Source organism: Procambarus clarkii, chromosome 38 (assembly GCF_040958095.1).
Source record: "Procambarus clarkii isolate CNS0578487 chromosome 38, FALCON_Pclarkii_2.0, whole genome shotgun sequence".
Taxonomy (NCBI): Eukaryota; Metazoa; Arthropoda; class Malacostraca; order Decapoda; family Cambaridae; genus Procambarus; species Procambarus clarkii.
This window is the reverse complement of record NC_091187.1, coordinates 363,240-387,576: the sequence shown is the minus strand read 5'-3', so window position 1 is coordinate 387,576 and position 24,337 is coordinate 363,240. Positions and strand designations below refer to the sequence as shown.

The window sequence follows — 24,337 nt, the reverse complement described above, 5'->3', positions numbered from 1 at the left end:
AATAATTAATAACAATAGATGACCAAAAAAGTAAAAAAAAAAAAAAAAAAAACAATTATGAAATCTATAAGATAATAAGCTTGCTTACTATACTATTATAAGTACACTATAATTGAATACTAAAGTTACACTAAAACAAACTGAGGTAGTTTAAATAGAGATACACTCAGGAACATTGGATAATGAAGTTAATACTAGAGGACACAGGCAAAGCCAGTGTACTATGGAACATGGGAGTAAAAAGAAAAAAAAGACAATAATAAAGATGACAATATTATTCTTTTTATTATTTTTTTTTCTTTTTTAAACTAAAGTTAAAACCTTTTGAAGGGAAAGGCAGAGCTAGAGTACACAAAGGTAGTTATATGAGATTATAATCTGAATTCAGGCTATACAGCAGCTAACCCACAGTCACTGAGGAAAGAATTAAGGTGAGCTTCTGTGGTTATTGAATAGGTTTTTCCAGTGTCAGTCCTCCTAGCTATAATTTTACCATCTCGCACAAAACAGTGTTTAATTGTAGGGGAATTTTTGCAGAAGCCACGCAGTTTAAAAAAGAGATTTTGCCTGCACCTGGTCAGACATTCATTCACATAAACAGTGGATTTACTAGCAACTGCAGATGAGATAAGATCAGTCTTGCGGGAGCAGCTATCTAATTTTAAACGAATACGCCTATTATTAGTACCAGATGATTTGGTACCCACTCTATAAGCTGCTTTGATGTCATTTTTTTGGATCGAATAATTTAACTTATCCTGCAATACTTTGATCACAATGGCAGCACAGTCTTCACCATCAGTTTCTTGGGGAAAATCACGTGAAGAGATAATTACCGATTCAAGTAGTTTATGTTGATCTGTCTCGTCTTGGGTAACAGTGTGTTGTTGTTGTAGGTTGTTCAGATGGTTCTCAAACTGTTGCAATATTTCTTCCTGTTTTTTAGTGGTTGCATCTGGATTAAAGTTTTTAACTGTGTTCTTGAGAATGCTTAATTCTTGTTCGAGGTTGACGACTGTGGTAGATAGATCTTGATTGTTCTTGTTTAAGTCTACAACTTCATTCTGCAAAGATAATAATGAGCCTTGCAGGTTCATTATTAAGGCCGACTGCTCTTTGATTACTGTCATTTGATCTTCATGTACTTGAGTTAATAACTTGAGCCAAGGGTTATCAGCAAAGCGCTTGAAGTCAGAACAAGGGGCAGTAGCTCGTTTAAGTTGATCCATATGGCTACCTAATTGTTGCATGGCCCGTGTCAGAGACGGCGCTGCGCCCAGCTGAGATTGTTTGTTATTGTTGACGGGGGGGAGAGTCGGTACCCCCCACGGCGGCCACCGAGGGGGAGATAGCTGAACTAATCATGTTGTTAGCCTGGCTAGTAGGGTTATTCTTGTTAGGTGTGCTATCTTTCTTAAGGGTCTTACCGGCCTTACTTTGCATGATAGCAGGATAAATGTAGGCAGGAACAAATAGGGAAGACTCGTTGATAGGCAGCAGTGAACGTCGGGTACAGCTTCTTAGCTCCAGGGAGCAACACTAATGAGGTCGAAATGAGAGAATTACGGGTTGGTCTTGTTGGTTTTTTCAATCACATATAGGTCACTGTGTACTTAGCTGCCTTCGGGTGATGCTACATCATTTGTTGGTAGCCGAGAGCTCAAGGATCAGCTGATAAAAGAGGAGGGAGGGCAGGGCCGACAGGTGTTGTTGACGTTGTTGACGTTGATCCTGTTATCCTGATCCTGAAATGTTATATTTATGTTATAAGAACGTAAATTGGATAGCTTTACAGAAAGTAAACAAAAAAAACTAAATGTTGACTGAAAATTATTTATTCTTAAATATAAAGCATGAAAACATTATAATACCATAGCATTTACTATTATTTTTAAATTTTTACATAAATCTTAAAAAACTGTGTCTCAAGAATATATGTTTTTAGTTATATCCTTTGGTTTTAAGAATGTCAGATATACGTATTTATGTCAAAAGTTACAGTATTACCTTTGTGGAACCATTTAAAAACGTCCACAAACGTTCTGTGTTTGCTGGGAAGACACCTGGTGTGGTCTCAAGCTATATCTTGCTCTAGTTAGGCCCCATTTAGATTATGCAGTTCAGTTTTGGTCGCCATATTATAGAATGGATATAAATTCACTTGAACGTGTCCAGCGTAGGATGACTAAGTTAATTCCCCAAATTAGAAATCTTTCATATGAAGAAAGATTAACAAAGCTTAAGTTGCATTCACTGGAAAGGCGAAGAGTTAGGGGTGACATGATAGAGGTTTACAAGTGGGTGAATGGACATAACAAAGGGGATATTAATAGGGTATTAAAAGTATCAACACAAGACAGAACACGAAACAATGGGTATAAATTGGATAAGTTTAGATTTAGGAAAGACTTGGGTAAATACTGGTTCAGTAATAGGGTTGTTTATTTGTGGAACCAATTGCCGCGTAACATTGTGGAGGTGGGGTCCCTCGATTGTTTCATGTGTGGGTTGGACATGTATATGAGTGGGATTGGGTGGTTATAAATAGGAGCTGCCTCGTATGGGCCAACAGGCCTTCTGCAGTTGCCTTTGTTCTTATGTTCTTCTTATGTTCTTAAGTGTGACTGCGGAGAGGCCGACACCGAGCACCCCCAGTAAGATGGGGGTAAAAGGCGCAGTTGTTACAATGAGAGATGAAGCCACTCCATGTGATGAGGTGGTCATCACTGGGGGCTTGGGGCTCAACCCTGCCAGAGTTTGAAGGGGAGCAGAGATAGTCGGGACTGGTAGACCAACCTCTCTTAAGTCAAGCCTGGCCTCGGGGACTAGAAGAACACCCAAAACACCATCAAGCGGGTATCAAGCAGGGAAAATCCGGAGCTGCTTGGTCTGGGACCAAAGTAGCTGGGAGCTACAGAGCCCGGCTTTCCATCACAGTCCAACTCGGGGGCCTGGTCTCCCACCCCACATCTGAGAACTTAAAAATAAGGGTCAGATATCAGCATGTAAATGAACAGGTAATCATTTCATCAACAAACAAGCCCCATACCCACCATGGCGCCACAATTCGAGGATAGGACACCCGATAAGACGTGAGCCTTCCCCAGGGGTATATCGTGGATATATGCCCAGCAATCACCACTTTAAGAACCACCAGTCCGTCAAGATTGGGCTCAGCAACAAAGAAAAAGAGTGACAATAAAAGTATCCCTTTGCTCAACAATTTCGGTTACCACAGTTTTACGGGCGAGAGACTGTGCCTCACCTAACACCCAGTGTCAAAGCAGAAGACGACTTCTAATAGAATGATCAAGAATAGCAAAAAGTCGCCAGGAAATAGCAATTAAAAAGACGAATTGGGAAGGAAAAATTAAACTTAATAGGAAAAGCATTCAGCACAATTAGTGAAGAAGGCAGCAGGAGCATAAGGCTTCAAAAGGACAGAGGACACTGTCCCATGGAGCATCACACTCTAGCATCCACCAACCAAGCCCCCTCACGATGGCAACAGGCTGGAAAGGGAGGGAAAGATGAAAAAGACGAGAAGACAAAGAATACTGCCCGGTGAGACACCAGTGTTAATGGGTAGACTGGGAAAATTGGAATCGTTCACAGAGACATACTGGAGCCTGTCACTGAGGTAAGATTGTAGGTATTGGACGGAGTAACCTTTTACTCCGTAATGTTGTAATTTAAGAAAGTTAATGTGTTTACAGTGTCAAAATGTAGGTCAACAAATAAATGAATAAGGTACTCATTTTTTCCAAGAGCTGCATAAATGAAATTAAATAAATATATAAATAAATATGTTTATTCAGGTAAGGTACATACATGCAAGTGATGTTACATTAATGGATTGATATATAGATAGAGCTAGTACATACAATGCCTAAAGCCACTATTACGCAATGCGTTTCAGCCAAGAAAAACATTAATATCTAGAACTTAATACTAATTGAGCATAAAGAATAAAAAGTGTTGAGAACAAATACAAATAAATATAAAAAAAAAGGGGGAACATGACTGAGAAAGCAGCACAAATACAATAGGTTGACAAACAATGTTGATTTAACAAAAAAAAATTACAGATATGGGTTGACAATAGAGGAGTGAGGTAGGTTACAGGGAATTTATTAGGTAGTGTTTAGTTTTTATCTTAAACTGGTTGAGAGAGGTACAGTCTTTAACATGGTTGGGAAGGTCATTCCACATTCTGGGTCCCTTGATTTGTAGAGCATTTCTAGTTTGATTAAATTAATCATACTAACGGTATGATTGGTCCTGAAGCCATTATGGCAAAAACTAAGTATAAATAGGAGTAAGGCTGCATGTAAATTAACTTTTTAAACTATTTTAGACAAAATTGATATTGGTCTATAATTGTTGACTTCAGTGAGATTGCTGCTTTTATGGACTAAGGTTACTCTTGCTTTTTTCCTCAAAATATCAGGAAAGGTTTAGAGTTCAAATAATTTGTTGTAGAGCAATGCAATGGCTGGAGCTAAAAATCTGCAGTTTTATTTTGTAAATTAGGGTTGGTATCTCAACATACAGTATCTATGCATGGGGTTCATTCATCCACTGTAAATTACCTCAAGCCCATAATCACCCAATAAAAAACTGCTATCAGAACAATAAAACTGTCTTCAAACAGTACACAGCCTCACTGTTCAAATCCCTGAACATGCTACATATACACTCACTCTACACATTCTCTTGTGCTATTTACAAGTACAAAACCTTGTTCCTAAATGCTAACCCTGATCTGAAACTCTCTATTGATAGACGTAATAGAACCCACAAGCACCACAACATAAATAAATATCTCTTTGATATAATTTTTTTTATATAAATTGACAGTCAGGATAATATAATTGCCAATCAGGCTAATTAACTTTGAATCAGGCTTTTTAAATAAAATAAATAAACAATAAATAAATAAATGTTTATTCAGGTAAGGTACATACATACAAGAGGTTTTACAAAAATTTATAGATAGAGCTAGTACATGCAATGCCTAAAGCCACTATTACGCAAAGCGTTTCGGGCAGGAAAAACATTAAAGACTAAAACTTAATACTAATTGAGGTTAAAGCATAAAATGTGTTGAGAACAATTAAAATAAAAAAAATAAAAAAAAGGGGGGAACATGGCAGAAAAGACAGCACAAATGCAATTAGGTCGACAAACAGCGTTTTTAAAAAAAACAGACATAGGTTGACAATATAGGAGTAAGGTAGGTTACAGGGAATTTATTAGGTAGTGCTTAGTTTTTATCTTAAACTGGTTGAGAGAGGTACAGTCTTTGACATGATTGGGAAGGTCATTCCACATTCTGGGTCCCTTGATTTGTAGAGCATTTCTAGTTTGATTAAGTCGTACTCTTGGAATATCAAAACTGTATTTGTTTCTGGTGTTGTGCTCATGGGTTCTGTTACAACGAAGCTTGTAACGTAACTTGTCAATGAAGCTTTTGAGGTCACTTTTCACTCAAAGGGTTATTGATGGATGGAACTGCTGACCCACCGAAGCCATAACTGCCAAAACTGTGCTGAATTTCAAAATATACCTGGAAAAAAATCATGAAGGCAAACTGGGAAGGGGAAGGGAACCTTCAACAAGCCGACGACTTCCTGTTCTCATCGAGGCAACTCGAGTTAGTGGCCCTCAGGTAAATCGGGTAAAATATTATTCCCAGATAATTACAGCATGACTTTTTTTTAGATATATACAAGACTTGTTACATTCTTGTACAATCACTAATAGCGTAGCGTTTCGGGCTAGGTCCCTGGAATCCGATCCCCACCACGAAGAATCAGTTAAGGATTTGCGCCCAGTAAATCCTCTCTGGCCAGGATATGAACCCATGACAAAGTGCTCGCAGAACGCCAGGCGAGTGTCTTACCACTGCACCACGGTAGCCTAACTGATAAAGTTAGGCTAGAGTAATAAATTTCTGATAAATTTAGAGTGATAAATGTCTAAAATAATATAAATTTAAATTTCATATTAACTTCACTGACAGCTATAAATGCCAATCAGCCTTCAATATACTCGTTGCTGAAATATTTATAATCAGGAGTAGAACTCATAAATAGGTTCTGCTGCCTGTTCTGTGTCGAAGCTGTATCGTCTTGGGTCGATTAGAACTGCGTACACTAAACTTTAGAACTAAACAAAAAATAAAAAATGGAGATCAGTTTGCATATGAATCTGATGAGAAAATTTCTTGATTAATATACATTTCCTTACCAATCAAATGGTCTCACCTTAAGTAAGTCTCAGATTGTCTTCTTCACCAACTCCTATGCTAAATAATATTACAACAAAAATGTTCATAACTTAGCTATTGAGTATATTATATTTTAAAAAAAATTTCCACAGAAAGCAAAAAAAAGGAACCACATTATTTACATATATATGAAAAAAAAAACATTTAAAGCTTTGTTTTACCTTTGCTAAATTAAAGAGATATTTCTATACTTATAAGCAATTTTGAGTTTTCCTAGCGACAGCTTCTCTAGTTCTTGCTTGGCCATCTAACTTTCATAAAAGAACAATATAATAAAATACCTTCAGATCTTTATCTTTCATTGTGAAGTGTATTTCTCAAACAAAATATAATTACCTCTGAAGAACATCCAACTGACATTGTGATAGCACAATGTTCGATTAAAGGTAAGTTATTATACCATTATGTGCCTCATTATCCTTCAACATTCTCTTAATTATTATTTTTGTTTTTTTTTAGATATATACAAGAGTTGTTACATTCTTGTACAGCCACTAGTACGCGTAGCGTTTCGGGCAGGTCCTTGGAATACGATCCCCGCCGCGAAGAATCGTTTTTTCATCCAAGTACACATTTTACTGTTGCGTTAAACAGAGGCTACAGTAAAGGAATTGCGCCCAGTAAATCCTCCTCGGCCAGGATACGAACCCATGACATAGCGCTCGCGGAACGCCAGGCGAGTGTCTTACCACTATCTCATCTTCCACACTTCCAAGTGTTTAGTCACAAGATGATACATCTGCATGTATCATCTTGTGCCTCTTCATATTTCCACGGTGATTGAATCTCTTCCCACACACTGGACATTTGTGAGGTTTATCACCTGAATGCACTAACGTGTGAGTCTTCATATCTGCAAGACGACTGAATCTCTTCTTACACTCTGGACATTCATGAGGTTTCTCACCTGAATGCACTAACATGTGCTGTATTATAGTTTTGCGTAAACTAAATTTTTTACCACACTCAGCACATTGAAAAGGTTTCTCATCCCCATGCACCATCCTGTGCTTCTTCATATGGTGAAGACGATTGAATCTCTTCCCACACTCAGGACACTCATGAGGTTTCTCACCTGAATGCACTAACATGTGAGACTTCATATCTCCAAGACGACTGAATTTCTTCTCACACTCTGGACACTCATGTGGTTTCTCACCTGAATGCACTAACATGTGAGACTTCATATTTCCAACATGATTGAATCTCTTCCCACACTCAGGACACTCATGAGGTTTCTCACCTGAATGCACTAATATGTGCTGTATTATAGTTTCGCGTAAACTAAATTTTTTACCACACTCAGCACATTGAAAAGGTTTCTCATCCCCATGCACCATCCTGTGCTTCTTCATATGGTGAAGACGACCGAATCTCTTCCCACACTCAGGACACTCATGAAGTTTCTCACCTGAATGCACTAACATGTGAGACTTCCTATCTCCAAGACGACTGAATTTCTTCTCACACTCTGAACACTCATGAGGTTTCTCACCTGAATGCACTAACATGTGAGACTTCATATCTCCAAGACGACTGAATTTCTTCTCCCACTCTGGACACTCATGAGGTTTCTCACCTGAATGCACTAACATGTGAAACTTCATATTTCCAACATGATTGAATCTCTTCCCACACTCAGGACACTCATGAGGTTTCTCACCTGAATGCACTAACATGTGAGTCTTCACATGTGAAGGACAGGTGAATACCTTCGGACACTGTGGACCCTGGTGAGTCTTCATCTTCTTTATGACAGGTGCAGTTTGTGTAAAGGTTTTCTCTCCCGGATGTCGGGAGAAGCGTCAAGGCTTGAGTGTTGTTTCTTAGAGTTAGACTTGATGTGAGGGGTCCATATAATTACCCAAGTCGGCCCAAATCTGGCCAAAACTACCCAAATCGTCCTAGCATTACGTAAGTAATGAAGAAATATGGTATATTTACTTACTATAATGTTGGTGCTACACGTAGAACATGATCAAACCTATTTTTACTCTGAAATAATCTAATTTCATAACGAAATGAGACGTAAATATGCGAGAGGTGACGCCATAGGAAGTCGACGGTCCAAGCGACAATTGTGTGGAGCGACTTATCCAAGATATATGGTCGCCTGGAGAGTGTTTGCTGCCATTACAGCCTCCTGTACACAGTGATCCAGTCGTCGTATTTCATGGCTCAAATTGTCGCAAATTTAATTGGTAATATTAACAAGTAGAATGTGTATTTATAATAATATTTTTCATAAACAGCCACAAAATATTTAATATTTATTTAAAAAAAGTGTCTGGAACTTAAATCAATTCCACATGACAATAAATTTGTTATATAGATACTAGCGTTATTCGTTGGTATGCGTTCGCTATTTAAACTACTCCAGTCCTTTTCGTTCATAGAACACCGAACCCTACACGCTCTCTGATATATTGCTTAATTAACAAATATTCACAAATAAAGATTATATTTATATATGTTATCAGAAAGGCAGATATAAAATAGTTTGTGTTAATGCATCACAGAGATTATACCTTATTAGAGAGGAAAAATATTCATATTTTAAACAAGGCTTCTTGGCCGACGCTCTCCCTTTCGATGGGAACTATGACCTTTTGAAAATCAATGTTAATTGAATCTATATATTGTAAAAAACGAAGTTTTTTATGTCATCAGAAAGACATATAAGCTGCATGTTAATACTTTGGTATAAATATAACTGAAGTGAAAGTGAAGATATATGCCTTTTTATAGTTACTTGATGGCTCGCTCAGGGAGTGTGAAGGCCTGCACACAAGCCAATCAATTTTATAATTAATGTACATATATGCAAAGTAACGTCAAAGGTTTTTATTTCAGAATAAAGACAGATGTAGACGATAATGTAAATACATTTCAAGGAAAACATATCTTAAATGAAAGCAAAGATATGGTCAAATAAATAGGCAATACCACACCATCGCCAGTGTCCGGACACATGCATATTCGCATTAGGTAGGTGAAAGGAAATGTACCCAACCATTTCCATTTACGCGACCAGTTTCCGTTCTTATGTTCTTACTTACATTTATTGAAATTTATCATCATCATTTACAGAAATAAATTAACATAAAAATGTAGTAATTTTAATATGTAACACTGTAAAAGTGTTTGGTTTAGGTTAATACATACATAGAGTACATGAGTCACAGACAAGGATCTGAGAGGCGCCAGTTGTCTGCCTGAGATCTCACACCTCTAACCGTTAATGACCCCAAGTGACCTGAGGTCAGATCATGATAATTTCACCTTGCTTCCGCTAAGCGTATAATTGGAGCCGGGTAGCCTTCAAACATGCCGACGTTTAAGGAGTGGCTTGGTAGTGCCGGAGGCTATCTACTTGTGGGCGGAGTTAGCTACTAGGTTCCCCAATATAAACTCGGAGAGCTATCCAGCATGGAGCATTAACAGACAGAACGGGAGTCAGCAGAAGCAGAGAAGACAGCCCTACCAGGGAGGCTGTCGGCCGGCAGGGCGGGAGTCTCTGTCAACTACAGACCCCCCCCCCCTCTCTATTCAACTTAGACTCAGTCCTCGGTGAGTGAACATTAAGGTGACTTGGTCGTGTTTTACAAGTGTTGTGTGATGATCAGGGGCAGTCAAGTTGTAGGGTTCTCAGATTCTTGGAGGATGACTCACTTTAAATATTAAACTGGAACATTTTAATTGAATTGCTAAATGATGATACTTCATGGGAAATATAATTATGAATTTATTATTTAAATTGTGTTTAACTTTGTTCCCTAGAGATTTTGAGTTGAGGTGAGAAAGCCTCTGTGATTACTGGTTTCATGATATTAATGAGTACATGTTTGGAGTTGATACATGGTAATAACATCTTTTGAGAATATTTTGATACAGACAAGTTCCATTCCTTGTCTTGTATGTAATGATCATGAATGGATGGTGGCAGCATTTCGTCTTCTACTATCTACTCTTCTACTTCTACTATCTACTCTTCTTCTACCTATCTACACCTCTCCCTCCACCCCTCTCTCAACTCTCACTTTCAACTAATGACCATCCTCGCTCCTCCCACCTCTCTCCCTCTCACCCCAAACCCTCACTAATTACTTCACTATTCATTTCTTTCCTTTCGTTTTCTCTTATACGTTTGTGGCAATGATTCTGTATTCTAGAGTTCTCTCTAGAGTTTCGGGTAGCTGATCCAGTCACGACGCCTTGTAGTCTTAGTACCTAGGTAGTCAAATACCTAGGTTACAAGGTGTTGAACGAGAGGGGTTTTCTTAGGAACTCTGGGAGTGCTCTAGAATAGTTAGCTAACTGGGGACGGGATAACGGACTAGAGAGAGCTGTTTCCCCCGGCCTCGTTAGTTAACTGGGGGGTGGAATAATGGACAAGATAGAGCTATTTCCCCCCACCCCCCGTTACAATGTTGGTAGCGGTGTTGAACAATGTTGTAGGTAGTTGGTGTTCTTTTAACATTGTTCAGTCCCACGTGTCTTTTTGCCGCTCAGGCGCTATCAGGGAGATCTTGACAGGTGTTTTACTTTCGCGATTTAGCGAGTTTTTTCAGGTTAGGAGATAGTGATTCTCTTGCGTTGTGATTTTGTGAGTTTTGTGAAGTTCAGGGAATGTTCACCAGAACTTGCGTGTGTAGTGATTAATGTTAGTAATAAGATTTGGCGATTTGGGAACTTAGCGGTGTTGGTAGTGCAGGTCAGCTGAGTGTGACAGGTGACCTCGCATGTCCCACGGGGACACCCAGCCACCGCTGGTCTCCAGGTCAGTGGGGAGTGGCAGGTGTAGTTTTTAAATAGTTTAAGTAGTGGTTCTGCTCAGATTATTGCGATCGACTGTTTTACTCCATTTGAACGCAATAACCCGAGGTGTACTGGTATTGTACAGCATGCTAGGGGGAGCCTTAGTATGTCAGTAGACTTCACGTTGGGGACGCTCGACGTTAGATAGTCTGGTCACAGGGGTGGCAACAGTTTGGGGTTGTTGACCGGCGGAGATGCTAGGGAGACACTCTGGGTCACGTAGGTGGCTGTAGGTTAAGGGTGGGAGTAACGGTTAATTATGTACTTAAGATTAGGAAAGGTACAGTTAAGTTTAGGCTAGTGTTTTGTCTATTAGTTTTGATTTTTTTTTTGTGACAAGTTAATAGTGATGACCTTATTCTCTCTTCTCTAACTTTCCTCTGTTACTGTTTTATGTTCCACCAAGTCAATATCATTCAGAGTTAATTGGATTATTAAAAAAAAAAAAAAATTTGAAGTGTAGTTGTTGCCAGGAGGAGAGCGTTATGATATAACTGTGTAACCCTATACAAACTACAGGGTCACACAACAGCATGGAACACGGGTATTGTCGCCTTTATGTTCAATTCACAGGTGGGAGCCAGAGGAGAGGCGCGACGCATATACAGAAGAGGGAGACGGCTGCTGTGTACCACACTCAGGGGCGTTTATCACCACCACCACGACCAGCCCCACTACCTGGAGGTCATGGCTCCACCACCACCACCACTACCCCGGGGACCCCAAGATGCAGTCCTCTCGGTCGGTCAACATTGGTCTACCCAGTGGACCCCAGGACGGACGGACCCCAGTGGACCCCAGGTCGTTCTGCAGACGACCCCAGACGACCCAGTAAAGATGGAAGAGGAACAACAACGATTCCAGTCTGTCCCACCAACACCGGTCTGCTCAGGATGGACCCCAGGACGGACGGACCCCAATGGACCCCAGGTCGCTTGTCAAAGACCCATGGGAGGAGGAAGAGAGAAGAAAGAAGAGAGAAGAAAGAAGAGAGAAGAAAGAAGAGAGAAGAAGGAAGAGAGAAGAAAGAAGAAAGAAGAAGAAGAAGATAAGACAAGCTGAGTGAGACACGATGCCTCGTTTCCCTTGCTGGTGTCAGCATCATTGCAGGGAGCGTAATTGCAAGACAGGATCGTTTGCCTTAACTGGCCGCCCCTCCTGCAAGCATGTTGCTCTGTTGAGTGATTCATCCTGTGTCGTGCGGACTTGATGTGGCTGTCAGAAGTAGCTCTCTGAAGGAGGCGTGCTGGAGCAACAGGGAGGAAGAAGAGTAGGATGGGATTTCTACTGTTGGCAACTATATGAAGGTCTCGAAACTTGTAGTCCCTATAGCTGTGAAGAACCCCAATATACGTCTCTCATGGTGACTGACGTAGGGCCAATTACAGATCAGCTGGGACAACCGAATTCCACGGTCCTGTGCGCAGTTCAAGTAGTAACGGCTTTCGGGTTGACCAAGGGTTGTTGTGCGTTAACGACGGAGAAGCGACGGAGGCAGTTGTGTTGAAGAAATGTGGTACAGGATTATCTACAAGACCAAGCAGTGACGTCGCCCAGCCAGAGACAATGGACGTCTGTCTACATATTTCATTTTTTAGAATAGGATGATGTATATTTGTTTAGCTAGGATGAATTCTTTTCGTTAATAAAGTTGTCGCACACAGCTAGCTTGCTTTAGCAGTGTTGCAAAAACTTTATTTTCGGGGAGAAGGGGAGATGTAACACTGTAAAAGTGTTTGGTTTAGGTTAATACATACATAGAGTACATGAGTCACAGACAAGGATCTGAGAGGCGCCAGTTGTCTGCCTGAGATCTCACACCTCTAACCGTTAATGACCCCAAGTGACCTGAGGTCAGATCATGATAATTTCACCTTGCTTCCGCTAAGCGTATAATTGGAGCCGGGTAGCCTTCAAACATGCCGACGTTTAAGGAGTGGCTTGGTAATGCCGGAGGCTATCTACTTGTGGGCGGAGTTAGCTACTAGGTTCCCCAATATAAACTCGGAGAGCTATCCAGCATGGAGCATTAACAGACAGAACGGGAGTCAGCAGAAGCAGAGAAGACAGCCCTACCAGGGAGGCTGTCGGCCGGCAGGGCGGGAGTCTCTGTCAACTACAGACCCCCCCCCCTCTCTATTCAACTTAGACTCAGTCCTCGGTGAGTGAACATTAAGGTGACTTGGTCGTGTTTTACAAGTGTTGTGTGATGATCAGGGGCAGTCAAGTTGTAGGGTTCTCAGATTCTTGGAGGATGACTCACTTTAAATATTAAACTGGAACATTTTAATTGAATTGCTAAATGATGATACTTCATGGGAAATATAATTATGAATTTATTATTTAAATTGTGTTTAACTTTGTTCCCTAGAGATTTTGAGTTGAGGTGAGAAAGCCTCTGTGATTACTGGTTTCATGATATTAATGAGTACATGTTTGGAGTTGATACATGGTAATAACATCTTTTGAGAATATTTTGATACAGACAAGTTCCATTCCTTGTCTTGTATGTAATGATCATGAATGGATGGTGGCAGCATTTCGTCTTCTACTATCTACTCTTCTACTTCTACTATCTACTGTTCTTCTACCTATCTACACCTCTCCCTCCACCCCTCTCTCAACTCTCACTTTCAACTAATGACCATCCTCGCTCCTCCCACCTCTCTCCCTCTCACCCCAAACCCTCACTAATTACTTCACTATTCATTTCTTTCCTTTCGTTTTCTCTTATACGTTTGTGGCAATGATTCTGTATTCTAGAGTTCTCTCTAGAGTTTCGGGTAGCTGATCCAGTCACGACGCCTTGTAGTCTTAGTACCTAGGTAGTCAAATACCTAGGTTACAAGGTGTTGAACGAGAGGGGTTGTCTTAGGAACTCTGGGAGTGCTCTAGAATAGTTAGCTAACTGGGGACGGGATAACGGACTAGAGAGAGCTGTTTCCCCCGGCCTCGTTAGTTAACTGGGGGGTGGAATAATGGACAAGATAGAGCTATTTCCCCCCACCCCCCGTTACAAATACACAAAACAGAAGTAGATACCCAGCAAACACAGAACGTTTGTGGACGTTTTTAAATGGTTCCACAAAGGTAATACTGTAACTTTTGACATAAATACGTATATCTGACATTCTTAAAACCAAAGGATATAACTAAAAACATATATTCTTATGACACAGTTTTTTAAGATTTATGTAAAAATTTAAAAATAATAGTAAATGCTATGGTATTATAATGTTTTCATGCTTTATATTTAAGAATAAATAATTTTCAGTCAACATTTAGTTTTTTTTTTTTACTTTCTGTAAAGCTATCCAATTTACGTTCTTATAACATAAATATAACATTTATATGACGTCAGTATAACGTTATTTACACGACATCATTACGTTATTATGATGTTATATTAACGTATAATTCCTGTATGAAAACCAGAATATATATTGAACTTTATGTTTTAAACATTGTAAAGTTATCATAAAACTTGGAATAAGACGGTAAGCATGCTTTACTTATGAAAATATACAAACAAATCAACAAAAATATTTTAACATAAAAAACATAAACATAACATAAATTAATTGCATGCATGGGAGTTAACTGGAACTCTGTAATATTGCATACATGAACCTTAAGGTACAAACCCAGTGTATTTACTCATGCAGTTCTTTCCTAAATCTAAATTTTTCCAATTTTTACACTTTGTTTCGAGTTCTGTCTTGTGTTGCTACTTTTAATACCCCATTAATGTCCCCTTTGTTATGTCCATTCATCCCATTGTGCACCTCTACCATATGTCACTCCTAATTCTTTGCTTTTCTAGAGAATGTAATATAAGCTTTGACAATCTTTCTTCATATGACAGGTTAACAGGTAGAACAAAGATTACCATTTATATATGGATAACTATTATAAGTCGGTTTGAATGAGTGAATTGCTGCTTGAAGATAGGTATATACACGTGTGGTACTATCAGATTGCATCGTGGTGAGCCTAAAACCCTTCAGATCCAAGCAAAGGGTAAAATGCCAGCAGATACAATTGCGAACACATTGATACCAAAATGAAAGACATATGACGAGAATTGAGGTAACCAAAGTGAAAAGTGTGTTCACATTACATTGCACTAGAGTGCTCCCAGGTTACTTTCTCTCACTTTCTCTGTTTTGTGTGGATGGTCCGCCGTGCTTTCATCACGTCAGCGGGTGGAGCACGCTGCTGTTTTTGACATTTCATGCATAAATTCCGGTTGGAAATTCTATTGCGAACACATTGATACCAAAATGAAAGACCTAGGATGACAATTGAGGTGACCAGAATGAAAAGAGTGTATACATTTTATCGCTCTTGTGCGCTCCCTGGAAACACGCTCTCGCTTTCTCTGTTTGTTGCGGATGGTAAGCCGGGCTTTTGGAGTTTATATGCCTTTAGTCCTGTAGAGAATTCTATTGCGAACACACTGATGCTAAATTGAAAAACCTAGGATGAGAATTGAGGTAACAAAGTTGAAAAGGGTATACACTTTTCAGTATTATCACGCTCAGCTTTCTTTTTCTGGTACCCTTGGCCTACATTCATCTTGTCGGCGGGTGGAGCGCGCTGCTGTCTTTGACATTATATTCACATAGTTCTGTTGGGAATTCTATTGCGAACGCATTGATACCAAAATGAAAGACATAGGACGAGAATTAAGGTGACAAAGTTGAAAAGAGTATACACTTTTCAGTATTTCCGCACACTACCAGGGAATGTCAAAAAAAAAATGGAGAGAGTGGAGGGGTTACTTGCCCAAAACGCGAAATTGTTTGGGGAGATTAACTTTCGTTCAATACTATTATGCAAGAGGAGCGACACATCTATGGTTCATCCAATAAAATCATCAGACTTCTAGATGTTACTACTGCTCGGCTTAGACTCGGTTACAAGTATTTCTGGGAATTCTCATTATCTGCCGATGTAGACCTGACCAAATGTTAACTGTCAACAAAATTATTCGCACACCCTCCGTCACTATGTGATAGTGAATTCAGAGACAATTTTATAACCAATGTACCAACGATGTGTCAATATTTCATTCAAAATTATCTGGTACCAGAAATTTTAGCCAAATATCCCCAGTTTGCTAACTGTAAGTAGTAACAAAGTGATTGTAACCTATCCACCGCTGCCCACTGGATGAGGGGCGGTGTGCAGGACAAACATATCAATTGTGACACTAGCTCTCCACATATGTCAGTTGCTTAATTTAGAAACTGTACTTGTGATCGATCTCGAACCCATTGTTGATGTGACGACTTATACTGAATTTTGTAACTAGCTCATCAAGATTGTAACTTGCTTAGCTAAATGAATTGTGGGGTTCAGTCCCTGAGCCCATTATGTGCCTCTGCAACCCTTTCCACTACTGCCCACAAGATGGGTATGGGGTGCATAATAAATGAACTAAACTAACTTTAAGGCATCCTGAAAGAAAGCTTGGAGGGCTTGAAAAATTGCAGAACGAAGCCGTGAGGATAATCCTTGGGTGCCCTCGTACCACAAAGATACTTAATATGAGAAAGGAACTTAATATTCCGAGCGTTGTTTATCGTGTTACTGAAAATAACTGTCAAATTGGTATAAAAATGCTTAGGCTAGCTCATCCTAACCCTTGCACAGAAGCCCTCCAGAATTTCTTTATTGAATGTTGAAAACAACCCTCAAGTTGACTATTTCCGTAACAGCATGCACTCCTGTATGCTAATCCCCACAGTCACCAAGCCCACCCGAGTCACTCAAACATCTGCCACTACCCTGGATCACCTTTGGACTAATATAACAGCTCCCCTTACATCTGGGGTAATTTATGACAGAACAACTGACCACTATCCTACTTTCCTCATAGCAAACATTGACACATCACCACCAGAAACCAAAAAACTTTCATTCAGGCTACATAGTGAATCAGCTTTAGGCAATCTCTCTAATGCACTTCACAATATTAACTGGGAATCTGAATTTAATAATTCACAGGATATAAACTCATCAACTAACCTCTTTCTCTACAAAACTCTAAGCCTCTACAACACTCACTGTCCCCTCCTTACCAAACAAGTAACTGATAAAAGAAAAAATAACCCGTGGCTCACAAGTGGCATAATTAAATCAATCAACAAAAAACATGAATACGAAAAGAAATTTAGGAGTGGCCTAATTCCAATGGAAGTAGTTAAAAGGTACTCGTCAGTGCTTACCAGTATCATAAGAAAAGCAAAACTTTCATACTATGAGACTAGATTCAAAGAAGCAAAAGGCAACATGAAAAGCACATGGAATACCATCTCTAACATCCTGGGAACTAAACAACACTCCCACAACCAGATAACACTCTCTAAGGATGGCCTTACACTGTCATCTGACTTAGAAATGGCGAATGAATTTAATAGCTTCTTTTCATCGATTGGTGCTAACCTTGCAAGTAAAATCCCACAGAGTCAGACACATATCAACACATATCTCTCAGGCAGCTATCCAAACTCTCTTCTCCTCTCACCAGTCAGCCCGTCAGATGTTGTGTCCATCATACATTCACTAAAAACCAAAGCTGGGAATATCAGTGAAATCCCATCCATTGTATACAAGAGCGCCTCCCATATGCCCTTGCACCACCTATAGCTCTGCTGTTCAACAAATCCCTTGAGTGTCATACCTTCCCTGATATCCTTAAAAACGCAAGAGTAACGCCAGTTCATAAAGGAGGTAGTGGATTATGTTGCATCTCTGCTTGCCTTGATGACTGAAAGAAAGCTTAAAGGGCTTGAAAACTTGCAGAACGAAGCCTTGAAGATAATCCTTGGATGTCCCTAGTACCACAAAGATACTTAACATGAGGAAGGAACTTAATATTAACTTAATAATAGAATATGAGTGCATATTCTACTGCATTACTATTTGTAATGATCCTCATATTGTGCTTCAGTAATCCAATGTATAACCCTGAGATGTTTTCCTAATTGTACTTAGGATTCCTTGTTCATTATTGTGTATTGTTCTGATCTGCTTTTGTGTCGAAAATTCTTGCATCGTACCTGTAAACAATTTTTTGACAATTTTACTGTAATTATCCTACTTAAAATCATCTGTACTTGTAAAGTAAAGCTGTAATGTACCTGTTAAACACTTTTTATCAATTTTACATTTAATTATTTCTCTAAAACTCTGTTTAAGAATTTGCTCAAGGATTAGTTTAAGGACTTGCCCGAAACGCTATATATGCAAGCTAGTGGTTTTACAAGATTATAATTCTAACTTAAGCTCTATGTTGTCTCTTAACCCCCCAATGTACGTTCTTGTATATATATAAATAAATAAAATAAATAAATAACGAGGGATCGAGGCATTAATGCGCAGTACGTGCTTCCCTCATCTGTGACGTCACAGCGCCATCTGACGACAGCATAAACACAGGCGGCCATTTTATGTTCCACCAAGATTAAAAAAAATAATAATTTTGCCCCGAGGGGCGAGTTTATTGGGCAGCGCCCAATGTGTTCGCAATAGAATGTTCTACAAGAACATGTATAAAATAAGTGACACAGAGATTATTGATGTGTGTATTTGTGTGGGTGATTATAAATATGCATGTGTATGTATATATGTATACGTATATATATATATGTACATGTATGTATGAGAGTGTGTACATGTATATATAACATTAATAATTTTGTAACTAGCGTCAAAAATTGTTATTTGCTTAGCTAAACAAACTAGAGAGTTCAGTTCCTGAACCCATTATGTGCCTCTGTAATCCTTTACACCACCGCCCACGGGATGGGTATGGGGTGCATAATAAAGAAAGAAATTGAAATAATAAGGGTATGAAATGTATCAACATAAAACATTAATGTTAATGGCCATCAGGTAAAATCAGGTTATTATTTGTAAAGAATTTAAATGAGTTAAACTAAATACGAACTTAATATGTTTTGCTAACGCAAAAATATATTCCCGAGGTATTGTAATTGCAAATAAATATTTAATACAATTATTTGTATCATTTTTTTTATTTTAGATTTCCGTATTGCTTGATAATATATAATAGCGTTTAGATAATGCTAGCGCTGGACATTCTTTAGGCTCGTTGCATGTTGTGGTAGTCGCCGCCATTTTAAAACCGTGTCGAGAGGGACTGCTGCTGGCTTATCCACAAAATCCTGCTGCATCTTCAATAGTTAAGGTAACTGTTTTCTTTTATTTGCTCTTAGACATGTGTAGTATATATATAAGCTTGTGGTGGTAGGCTGGATGGTGTGTTGATGGTGGTGTTGTGTTGATGGCCCTGGCTGGAGGTGTGTTGATGGCCCTGGCTGGAGGTGTGTTGGTGGCCCTGGCTGGAGGTGTGTTGGTGGCCCTGGCTGGAGGTGTGTTGGTGGCCCTGGCTGGAGGTGTGTTGGTGGCCCTGGCTGGAGGTGTGTTGGTGGCCCTGGCTGGAGGTGTGTTGGTGGCCCTGGCTGGAGGTGTGTTGGTGGCCCTAGCTGGAGGTGTGTTGGTGGCCCTGGCTGGAGGTGTGTTGGTGGCCCTGGCTGGAGGTGTGTTGGTGGCCCTGGCTGGAGGTGTGTTGGTGGCCCTGGCTGGAGGTGTGTTGGTGGCCCTGGCTGGAGGTGTGTTGGTGGCCCTGGCTGGAGGTGTGTTGGTGGCCCTGGCTGGAGGTGTGTTGATGGCCCTGGCTGGAGGTGTGTTGGTGGCCCTGGCTGGAGGTGTGTTGGTGGCCCTGGCTGGAGGTGTGTTGATGGTGGTGTTGTGTTGATGGCCCTGGAGGCGTGTTGATGGCCCTGGAGGTGTGTTGGTGGCCCTAGCTGGAGGTGTGTTGATGGCCCTATATATACATATATATATATATATATATATATATATATATATATATATATATATATATATATATATATATATATATATATATATATATATAATATATATATATATATATATATATATATATATATATATATATATATATATATATATATATATATATATATATATTATATTATATTATGAATATCAGAGGTCCCAGGACATTGGACCCAGGACAATTATTGTGCATGTGTAGTATGTATATTTATGTAGTATATTTGGCATATTTAATGGCATTTAGTTAATGCCACTTAGTGGCATGTCTCTGCACCGTTTCCAGTTTGTTGATATGCTTTCTAAGATATGGGCACACCATACAACTGCTGCATACTCCAACTTTGGTGTAACAAAAATTGTGAACAATTTCAAAATTTCTGTTGAAGAAATCCTGTTTCCTAGTTCTGCATCTGTTTTGGTATAACACCTCCTTTTTTACTAGGCCTGCAATTATGAATGCCTTTATAACCAGCTAAGTTGTAGAGTTGGGTATAGTCTTTACTTAGCCAAGTTTCTGTTAAAATGAGGGTCCGTCTAATTACCACAAGCTACCACAAGCTACACAAGCTTCACAAAGCTTCCTGGCAATACGTTAGTAATGAATAAATATAATAGGTTAGGTTGACCTAACTTAACCTAACCGACGCTTGGATCGTCGACTTGATTTGACGTCACCAGCTCTTTATTTTCATCTAATTTCTTTATAAAAAGATCCTTTTTCAGATTAAAATTATGTTTTTTCGTGTTGTACATTCAGCACCAACATTATAATGAGTAAATATATCATATTTATTCATTACTAACGTATTGCCAGGAAGCTGAGTGGGTAGGTCTCGATAAATTTCCTGGTATAATATTATTGTTTGCTATTCTCCATCTTAGACTAGGCAAGTTGAAGTCACCTAGGAAGATAATATGAGGTATCGAGTTCTCCATTTTGTTTATCTGTTCTGTGAATTCCTCGGCCGTTGCATCTGGCGGTTTGTATATTAGAATAATCACTAAATTTATTTTCTCTATTTTTAATCCCAATACCTCTACCACCTCATTTGTAATGTTAAGGAGCTCCGAGCATACAAGGTCTTCCATAGTATACAGACCCACTCCTCCATGTGACCTAATTTTCCTATCACAGTTGTGTACTTTTCGAGACTACATTTCAAATATTCCCTAACATACATGGCTTCTCCCCCCTCTTTGTGTAAAATAGTTTAAATCCATTTATGGGACATTCAGCAAATAGTTCTCTATTTTTTACATTCATCAATGTTTCGGTACGTGCAATAGTATGTATTGTTTCATTGCAGATAACAGCATTTAATTTTTTTTTGTTTCTTAGACTTAGACTCGTACTACCAAGTTGCTGTTGGCAATTGGATAATTTTTTTATGAAGTCATTTGTTATTTTTTCCCCTAGTTTAGTAATTTATGCTTTTGATCTCAATTAGTTTTATATCCTAGCTTTTTAATTTTTTCCCCTTATATATTGCCATCTTATCTGTCTGCTTTACATGGCTTAAGCAGAGTCATGTCTGCTTAAGCCTTTGTTATTTTACTAATTTACCTGTTTTAATTATTATTTGTTTTCAAAGTTTTGTTTACCCCATTTTATTTGCTTTTTGCAGTACAATACTTTACTAATAATCTTGTAATAGTAATTGGTAATGTAGCACTTGGCCTTTCTCCTTCAGAATGTATGCACACATTATAGAAAGAAGAAGAGAATACCACACAAGATGGCAGCGTATGTCACGGGCCAAAAAGCGACGCCTAAAAGAACAGGAAAACCTCGAAGTCTTTCAGAGGTTGATAGATGGAAAGCGACTGAATACAGGCAACTCCTTCTCTACACCGGTAAGATTGTACTGAAGGGAATCTTACCCAAAGAATTGTATGACCATTTCCTGACTCTGAGTGTTGCCATTTCTATTCTTGTATCACCTAAATTGATTCAGTTAAATTACAGCCAATATGCACATGATCTTTTGCTGTACACTGCCTAACACACATATCCTCTGATGCCAAAGAGTTTGGTAGTTTGGACAGATGTTCAGCATTTCCATTTGAAAATTACCTGCAGCAGGTTAAGAATATGGTTCGATCAAGTAAAAACCCTCTTGTTCAAGGAGGATTTAAGGGATTTACTGGAGAACTTGGCAAAGGTATATTCACAATAGTCGTCTCTATTACTAATGACACTATTGCAGATGAAGGTATCTTTGTAAGATATTGCTATGCCACCTCCTTTTTTTATTAGGCCTGCAGTTGTGAATGGCTTTATTATCAGCCAAGTTGTAGCATACAACATAGCATATATATGTATATGGCATACATATATATATATATATATATATATATATATATATATATATATATATATATATATATATATATATATATATATATATATATATATATATATATATATATATATATATATATATGTATATATATATATATATATATATATATATATATATATATGTATATATATATATATATATATATATATATATATATATACATATATATATATATATATACATATATATATATATATATATATATATATATATATATATATATATATATATATATATATATATATATTTAATATTCAAAATTCGTCAGTGTACTACATTTTTGTTGTTGCTTTTAGGTGATGCTTTTAACCAGTGTACGTGGGTTTGATTGTGCAACCATGGTTCGAAGAATAATGAATATATGAACAAACGGCCTGTGGTCACTATACAGTCTGGAAGGGCAAAAGAAGAAATTGGCATTTCTACAAAAACAAGAACTATATAATGTTATTTTAAGTAAGTAACCAAAAAATTAAATAATTTTTTTAAAGTTTAAAATTCACTTAAAAATTTAATTTTTAAATTAAATAATTTTAACCAAAAAACTTAATATTTTTCATATTTGGAACCATTCCATAATATTTTCCCAAGCATAAATGATTATATTTCTATCACTTGCTCTTAAGATTGTTTCATTTAATAGAGGTTGGGCATAATTGTTCTCTGCTGCTAATAGAACTGACTGACTTAGCTATAGGAAAATGTAAACTTAATTGGTTTATCCATTACAGTATTGTGCAGTTTATTTCATGATCCTGTGCTTAATACTTGCATAAATAATAGATTACAAAATGCATTTTTATATCATTAGTATTGAATAATAATAATGCAAATAATTGACTTATAAATGATGTACAATTAATTGGTAGGTGATATTATATTATTAATATTTTTTCATTCTTGCAAAGCCTTAACAAAGCCATTAACATGTTAATATAAACTTGATCACCTTCCACTTATTTTCTCATGTGCTACCTACATGTACAAAACCTTATTCCTAAATGCATATTTTGTTCTGAAGCTTGTCCTTTATATGTTGTGTATCACCATCTCTGGAGAGTTTTATCTGATTGATGTATAAATTACTTTTAGTTTTACAGAATATTATTGTTATACTGAATTTATTATTATATAAATAACTTAATTTTACAGAATCATCTATCAACGCACATCCACAAGTTGAGGAGGAGGATGTGACCTTCCAGATTTCTCAAGTACTGAAACATAGACCAAACAGGCCTGGTGGATCTAGGTACAAGGTAAAATAATTTATTTTTTTTTTTTTTCCTAATTGTCCGATATATATATATATATATATGTCGTACCTAGTAGCCAGAACGCACTTCTCAGCCTACTATGCAAGGCCAAATTTGCCTAATAAGCCAAGTTTTCCTGAATTAATATATTTTCTCTAATTTTTTTCTTATGAAATGATAAAGCTACCCATTTCATTATGTATGAGGTCAATGTTTTTTTATTGGAGTTAAAATTAACGTAGATATATGACCGAACCTAACCAACCCTACCTAACCTAACCTAACCTATCTTTATAGGTTAGGTTAGGTAGTAGAGAAAGTTAGGTTAGGTTAGGTAGGTTAGGTAGTCGAAAAACAATTAATTCATGAAAACTTGGCTTATTAGGCAAATCGGGCCTTGCATAGTAGGCTGAAAAGTGCATTCTGGCTACTAGGTACGACATATATATATATATATATATATATTTATATATATATATAATATATATATATATATATATATTTATATATATATATATATAATATATATATATATATATATATATATAATATATATATATATATATAATATATATATATATATATATAATATATATATATATATATATATATATATATATATATATTATATATATATATATATATATATATATATATATATATATATATATATATATATATATATATATATATATATATATATATATATATATAGT

The 24,337-nt window shown here is 37.7% G+C and overlaps 1 protein-coding gene across 1 annotated transcript in view; it reads left to right on the top strand.

Annotated features, from left to right (window-relative positions):
* LOC138372359 (uncharacterized) overlaps positions 1-24,337 on the top strand; it is a 279,911-nt gene that overhangs the window by 252,408 nt on the left and 3,166 nt on the right. Inside the window, exon 3 of the transcript XR_011230793.1 lies at positions 23,518-23,624. The gene's annotated coding sequence lies outside the window, so the exon portion shown is untranslated. The remainder of the gene's footprint in view (positions 1-23,517; positions 23,625-24,337) is intronic.